At 43.9% G+C, this 7500-nt stretch overlaps 1 long non-coding RNA gene across 1 annotated transcript in view; it reads right to left on the bottom strand.

Moving 5' to 3' along the window:
* Positions 1-7500, bottom strand: part of LOC135095348 (uncharacterized) — a 9800-nt gene that overhangs the window by 1299 nt on the left and 1001 nt on the right. The window contains exons 3-5 of the long non-coding RNA XR_010264330.1: positions 4191-4362; positions 3574-3768; positions 1-974 (exon numbers count right to left, since the gene is read on the bottom strand). The exon at positions 1-974 is cut by the window's left edge and continues 1299 nt beyond it. This is a non-coding gene — a long non-coding RNA (uncharacterized LOC135095348). The remainder of the gene's footprint in view (positions 975-3573; positions 3769-4190; positions 4363-7500) is intronic.

Below are 7500 nucleotides of genomic sequence, written 5' to 3'. Positions count from 1 at the left end.
ACACACACACACACACACACACACACACACACACACACACATACACAAGAATATATTTTACAAAATTTCTGGCCGCACCTCCACTAGTTTGCAAAGACTGGAGTTGAAGTGATGCAGGTTTTCAAGGGTGTTTTTACAGTTGCAGTGACAGATTAACAACATTTCTACATTACTGACAGGAGAAACACACTTTTAAAAGGCTCTAGTTGAAGTGACGCGGGTTTTCAAGGGTGTTTTTACAGTTGCAGTGACAGATTAATAACATTTCTGCAATACTGACAGGAAAAACATTCTTTTAAAAGGCTCTAGTTGAAGTGACACAGGTTTTCAAGGATGTTTTTACAGTTGCAGTGACAGATTAACAACATTTCTGCATTAATGACAGGAGAAACACTCTTTTAAAAGGCTGTAGTTAAAGTGATGCAGGTTTTCAAGGGTGTTTTTAGAGTTGCAGCAACAGATTAACCATTTCTGCATTACTGACAGGAGAAATACTCTTTTAAAAGGCTCTTCTTGAAGTGATGTGGGTTTTCAAGGGTGTTTTTACAGTTGCAGTGACAGATTAACAGCATTTCTCCATTACTGACAGGAGAAACACTCTTTTAAAAGGCTGTAGTTGAAGTGATACAGAATTTCAAGAGTGTTTTTACAGTTGCAGTAACAGATTAACAACATTTCTGCATTACTGACGGAAGAAACGCTCTTGAAAACAAGGCTAAGCATCTCTGGCCAGCAAGTCACACTTACTCACACACACACACACACACACACACACACACACACTCACCTTTGGTGAATCCCAGCAAGTTGTAAGCATCAGAGTGTAGGAAATGCAAGTGTTGTGAGGAGACACCTTCCTGCAACACTTTGTAGTGGCCATGTAGTGCACCCTAAAGCACCAACACAGTGTCCCCAGTCTGGCAGGAATTAAAGGCGATGGTACCATGAGACAGGAGTGGGCTGGCTTGGTGTGGCTGCAGAGGAGAGAGAGAGAGAGAGAGAGAGAGAGAGAGAGAGAGAGAGAGAGAGAGAGAGAGAGAGAGAGAGAGAGAGAGAGAGAGAGAGAGAGAGAGAGAGAGAGAGAGAGAGAGAGAGAGAGAGAGAGAGAGAGAGAGAGAGAGAGAGAGAGAGAGAGAGAGAGAGAGAGAGAGAGAGAGAGAGAGAGAGAGAGAGAGAGAGAGAGAGAGAGAGAGAGAGAGAGAGAGAGAGAGAGAGAGAGAGAGAGAGAGAGAGAGAGAGAGAGAGAGAGAGAGAGAGAGAGAGAGAGAGAGAGAGAGAGAGAGAGAGAGAGAGAGAGAGAGAGAGAGAGAGAGAGAGAGAGAGAGAGAGAGAGAGAGAGAGAGAGAGAGAGAGAGAGAGAGAGAGAGAGAGAGAGAGAGAGAGAGAGAGAGAGAGAGAGAGAGAGAGAGAGAGAGAGAGAGAGAGAGAGAGAGAGAGAGAGAGAGAGAGAGAGAGAGAGAGAGAGAGAGAGAGAGAGAGAGAGAGAGAGAGAGAGAGAGAGAGAGAGAGAGAGAGAGAGAGAGAGAGAGAGAGAGAGAGAGAGAGAGAGAGAGAGAGAGAGAGAGAGAGAGAGAGAGAGAGAGAGAGAGAGAGAGAGAGAGAGAGAGAGAGAGAGAGAGAGAGAGAGAGAGAGAGAGAGAGAGAGAGAGAGAGAGAGAGAGAGAGAGAGAGAGAGAGAGAGAGAGAGAGAGAGAGAGAGAGAGAGAGAGAGAGAGAGAGAGAGAGAGAGAGAGAGAGAGAGAGAGAGAGAGAGAGAGAGAGAGAGAGAGAGAGAGAGAGAGAGAGAGAGAGAGAGAGAGAGAGAGAGAGGATGTCATAAGAGTGACTGGTGGAGGTCTTCAAGTGGCACAGGGGACATGACAAGGGTGACTAAGAGGGGGGTCTGGTGGGGGTCTTCAAGTGGCACAGGGGACATGACAAGGGTGACTAAGAGGGGATCTGGTGGGGGTCTTCAAGTGGCACAGGGGACATGACAAGGGTGACTAAGAGGGGGTCTGGTGGGGGTCTTCAAGTGGCACAGGGGACATGACAAGGGTGACTAAGAGGGGGTTCTGGTGGGGATCTTCAAGTGGCACAGGGGACATGACAAGGGTGACTAAGAGGGGGTGTGGTGGGGGTCTTCAAGTGGCACAGGGGACATGACAAGGGTGACTATATACATACATAAATACCTTAAAATTATTGCTATCATTATTATTACTATGCTAACACCAGCCTCAGTTTTTCTTCAGTTCCCCCAAAGACGTGACAGAGTGAGGATGTGGCTTCTGTATCAAGTAATATGGACACAGACTATTCTCAGCATTGTATCTAACAGGAGAAACACTTTGCTGCATTACTGACAGGAGAAACACTCTTTTAAAAGGCTGTAATTGAAGTGATGTGGGTTTTCAAGGGTGTTTTTACAGTTGCAGTGACAGATTAACAACATTTCTGCATTACTGACAGAAGAAACACTCTTTTAAAAGGCTCTAGCTGAAGTGATGCAGGTTTTCAAGAGTGTTTTTACAGTTCCAGTGACAGACTAACAACATTTCTGCATTACAGACAGAAGAAAGAATCTTTTAAAAGGCTGTAGTTGAAGTGACGTGGGTTTCCAAGGGTGTTTTTACAGTTGCAGTGACAGATTAACAACAATTCTGCATTACTGACAAAAGAAACACTCTTTTGAAAGGCTCTAATTGAAGTGATGCAGGTTTTCAAGGGTGTTTTTACAGTTGCAGTGATAGATTAACAACATTTCTGGATTACTGACAGGAGAAACACTCTTTTAAAAGGCTGTACTTGAAGTGATGCAGGTTTTCAAGGGTGTTTTTACAGTTGCAGTGACAGATTAACAACATTTCTGCATTACTGACAGGAGAAACAGTTTTTTAAAAGGCTGTAGTTGAAGTGATGCAGGTTTTCAAGGGTGTTTTTACAGTTGCAGTGACAGATTAACAACATTTCTGCATTACTGACATGAGAAACACTCTTTTAAAATGCTCTAGCTGAAGTGACGCAGGTTTTCAAGGGTGTTTTTATGGTTCCAGTGACAGATTAACATTTATGTATTATTAACAGAAGAAACACTCTTTTAAAAGGCTCTAGTTGAAGTGACGCATGTTTTCAAGGGTGTTCATTTCTGCATTAATGACAGGAGAAACACTCTTTTAAAAGGCTCAACTTAAAGTGATGTGGGTTTTCAAGGGTGTTTTTATGGTTCTAGCAACAGATTAACAACATTTCTGCAACAGATTAACAACATTTCTGCGACAGATTAACAACATTTCTGCGACAGATTAACAACATTTCTGCATTACTGACAGGAGAAACACTCTTTTAAAATGCTCTAACTGAAGTGACCTGTGTTTTCAAGGGTGTTCATTTATGCATTAATGACAGGAGAAACACTCTTTTAAAATGCAGGTTTTCAAGGGTGTTTTTATGGTTCCAGTGACAGATTAACAACATTTGTGTAGGAGAAACACTCTTGAGAACCCAGCTAAACATCCCTGTGGCCTTGCAAAACAGTGGCAGTTACAAAGCACAGTGATTCAGAAGAGAGACACTGGTAAACCTAACCTAACGTACCAAATTCTCTCTTGTGTCTTCATTAACAGTCATTGAGGCTGTGGAGGCCGTCATGTCGGTGGCAGCGGCAGCAGCGGTGGCGGTGGTGGCAGTGGTGGTGGTGGTGCTCTGCTGCGTCACAAATGAAAACCGTTTTGCTCTTGCCAGTTCAGTTTCCAAATTTCTGACTTTTTTCTGCAGTGAGGTGATCTGATTCTGAGAGAGAGAGAGAGAGGGAGAGGACAATGTGTGAGTGTGTCTGTTGACAGTGAACAGCACTTGGTGAAACACACTCAAAACACACTCAAAACACCCAAAACACACTCAAAACACACCCAAACACACTCAAACATACTCAAACACACCAAAACACACCCAAACACACTCAAAACACACCCAAACACACCCAAACACACTCAAACATACTCAAACACACCCAAACACACCCAAACACACTCAAAACACACCCAAACACACTCAAAACACACCAAAAACACACCAAAACACACTCAAACATACTCAAACACACCAAAACACACCAAAACACACCCAAATACACTCAAAACACACCCAAACACACTCAAAACACACCAAAACACACCAAAACACACTCAAACATACTCAAACACATCTCTTACCTTCAATTCAACATTTTCTTGCAATATCTGTCCTCCAACATTTTTCCCTTCCTCCTCCTCCTCCTCTTCTTCTGTCACACTCATCTGTTAGAAGCTGAATCCTAATCTTCAAATCTTCAATAACCCTTTCCTTGTCCTGCGCCAAAGCTTTCACTGCTTCTGCAAACTCCATCTATAAACAAAAAATAAATAAATAAATAAAATAAGAAATAAATAAATAAATAAATTAGCATTACCATAGAAATCCAGTTTAAGGAATTGCAAAGGTCACAAGGTCAATACAGAGCAAGACAGAAGACAGGAAGGTCAAGAAACAAGATTAAGCTTGAAATGGTTCGGTTTGATACACAGACACGAAGAAATGATATTATGAATATTATTGAAGAGTATAACAATATCACTACCCAAGATATATATATTTTTTTTTTTAAGATTTATTAAAGTTCATTATTTCGTTATTGTTGAAATGTGAATGACTGCTATTAATTAAGGAAATAATGATGGAATTAATTAGTGTTGTCAGGGTTCTCTCTCTCTCTCTCTCTCTCTCTCTCTCTCTCTCTCTCTCTCTCTGACTGTATTAAGCTTTAAGGCAGTTTTTGTGTGTGTGGCAGTGTCTGGGTGTGTGTGGCAGTGTCTGGGTGTGTGTGGCAGTGTCTGGGTGTGTGTGGCAGTGTTTGGGTGTGTGTGGCAGTGTTTGGGTGTGTGTGGCAGTGTCTGGGTGTGTGTGGCAGTGTTTGGGTGTGTGTGGCAGTGTCTGGGTGTGTGTGGCAGTGTATGGGTGTGTGTGGCAGTGTCTGGGTGTGTGTGGCAGTGTTTGGGTGTGTGTGGCAGTGTTTGGGTGTGTGTGGCAGTGTCTGGGTGTGTGTGGCAGTGTTTGGGTGTGTGTGGCAGTGTCTGGGTGTGTGTGGCAGTGTCTGGGTGTGTGTGGCAGTGTCTGGGTGTGTGTGGCAGTGTCTGGGTGTGTGTGGCAGTGTTTTTTTTTTTTATGTAGGAAGGATACTGGCCAAGGGCAACAAAAATCTAATAAAAAAAAAAAATGCCCACTGAAATGCCAGTCCCATAAAAGGGTCAAAGCAGTGGTCAAAAATTGGTGGATAAGTGTCTTGAAACCTCCCTCTTGAAGGAATTCAAGTCATAGGAAGGTGGAAATACAGAAGCAGGCAGGGAGTTCCAGAGTTTACCAGAGAAAGGGATGAATGATTGAGAATACTGGTTAACTCTTGCGTTAGAGAGGTGGACAGAATAGGGGTGAGAGAAAGAAGAAAGTCTTGTGCAGCGAGGCTGAGAAAGGAGGGAAGGCATGCAGTTAGCAAGATCAGAAGAGCAGTTGGCATGAAAATAGCGGTAGAAGACAGGTAGATAAGCAACATTGCGGCAGTGAGAGAGGAGCTGAAGACAGTCAGTTAGAGGAGAGGAGTTGATGAGATGAAAAGCTTTTGATTCCACCCTGTCTAGAAGAGCAGTATGAGTGGAACCCCCCCAGACATGTGAAGCATACTCCATACATGGATGGATAAGGCCCTTGTACAGAGTTAGCAGCTGGGGGGGTGAGAAAAACTGGTGGAGACATCTCAGAACACCTAACTTCATAGAAGCTGTTTTAGCTAGTTCAGATTATAAGTAAAGGACAGACCGAGGATGTTCAGTGTAGAAGAGGGGGACAGTTGAGTGTCATTGAAGAAGAGGGGATAGTTGTCTGGAAGGTTGTGTCGAGTTGATAGATGGAGGAATTGAGTTTTTGAGGCATTGAACAATACCAAGTTTGCTCTGCCCCAATCAGAAATTTTAGAAAGATCAGAAGTCAGGCGTTCTGTGGCTTCCCTGCGTGATATGTTTACCTCCTGAAGGGTTGGACGTCTATGAAAAGACGTGGAAAAGTGCAGGGTGGTATCATCAGCGTAGGAGTGGATAGGACAAGAAGTTTGGTTTAGAAGATCATTAATGAATAATAAGAAGAGAGTGGGTGACAGGACAGAACCCTGAGGAACACCACTTTTAATAGATTTAGGAAAAGAACAGTGACCGTCTACCACAGCAGCAATAGAATGGTCAGAAAGGAAACTTGAGATGAAGTTACAGAGAGAAGGATAGAAACCGTAGGAGGGTAGTTTGGAAATCAAAGCTTTGTGCCAGACTCCATCAAAGGCTTTTGTTATGTCCAAGGCAACAAAAAAAGTTTCACCAAAGTCTCTAAAAGAGGATGACCAAGACTCAGTAAGGAAAGCTAGAAGATCACCAGTAGAGAGGCCTTGACGGAACCCATACTGGCGATCAGATAGAAGGTTGTGAAGTGATAGATGTTTAAGAATCTTCCTGTTGAGGATAGATTCAAAAACTTTAGATAGGCAGGAAATTAAAGCAATAGGACGGTAGTTTGAGGGATTAGAGCGGTCACCCTTTTTAGAAACAGGTTGAATGTAGGCAAACTTCCAGCAAGAAGGAAAGGTAGATGTTGACAGACAGAGCTGAAAGAGTTTGACTAGCAAGGTGCAAGCACGGAGGCACAGTTTCGGAGAACAATAGGAGGGACCCCATCAGGTCCATAAGCCTTCCGATTGTTTAGGCCAGCGAGGGCATGGAAAACATCATTGCAAAGAATTTTAATACGTGGCATGAAGTAGTCAGAGGGTGGAGGAGAGGGAGCAACAAGCCCAGAATCATCCAAGGTAGAGTTTTTAGCAAAGGTTTGAGCAAAGAGTTCAGCTTTAGAAATAGATGTTATAGCAGTGGTGCCATCTGGTTAAAGTTTGGGTGTGTGTGGCAGTGTTTGGGTGTGTGTGGCAGTGTCTGGGTGTGTTTGGGAGTGTGTGGGTGTGTGTGGCAGTGTCTGAGTGTGTGTGGCAGTGTCTGGGTGTGTGTGGCAGTGTCTGGGTGTGTGTGGCAGTGTCTGGGTGTGTGTGGCAGTGTCTGGGTGTGTGTGGCAGTGTCTGGGTGTGTGTGGCAGTGTCTGGGTGTGTGTGGCAGTGTCTGGGTGTGTGTGGTAGTGTCTGGGTGTGTGTGGCAGTGTCTGGGTGTGTGTGGCAGCGTCTGGGTGTGTGTGGCAGTGTCTGGGTGTGTGTGGCAGTGTCTGGGTGTGTGTGGCAGTGTCTGGGTGTGTGTGGCAGTGTCTGTATTGACTTGATTGAAAGTTTCTGTGGTTTACTCACATCACACTAATTCAAATCAAGTGTTGGTGGTGCAGGTGTGAGCAACAGCCAGGTAGAAGAGGGACACAGTTTTTGGGCATTTTCAGATGTGTAAGTGTGTAATGTGTTATGTTTTCAGGTGTGTAAATGTGTTTTTCATGTGTAGATAGCTTGGGTTTGTA

Source organism: Scylla paramamosain, chromosome 48, assembly GCF_035594125.1.
Source record: "Scylla paramamosain isolate STU-SP2022 chromosome 48, ASM3559412v1, whole genome shotgun sequence".
NCBI lineage: Eukaryota > Metazoa > Arthropoda > Malacostraca > Decapoda > Portunidae > Scylla > Scylla paramamosain.
Note: the sequence above shows the minus strand (reverse complement) of the source record. Positions and strands in the feature narration are given on the sequence as shown.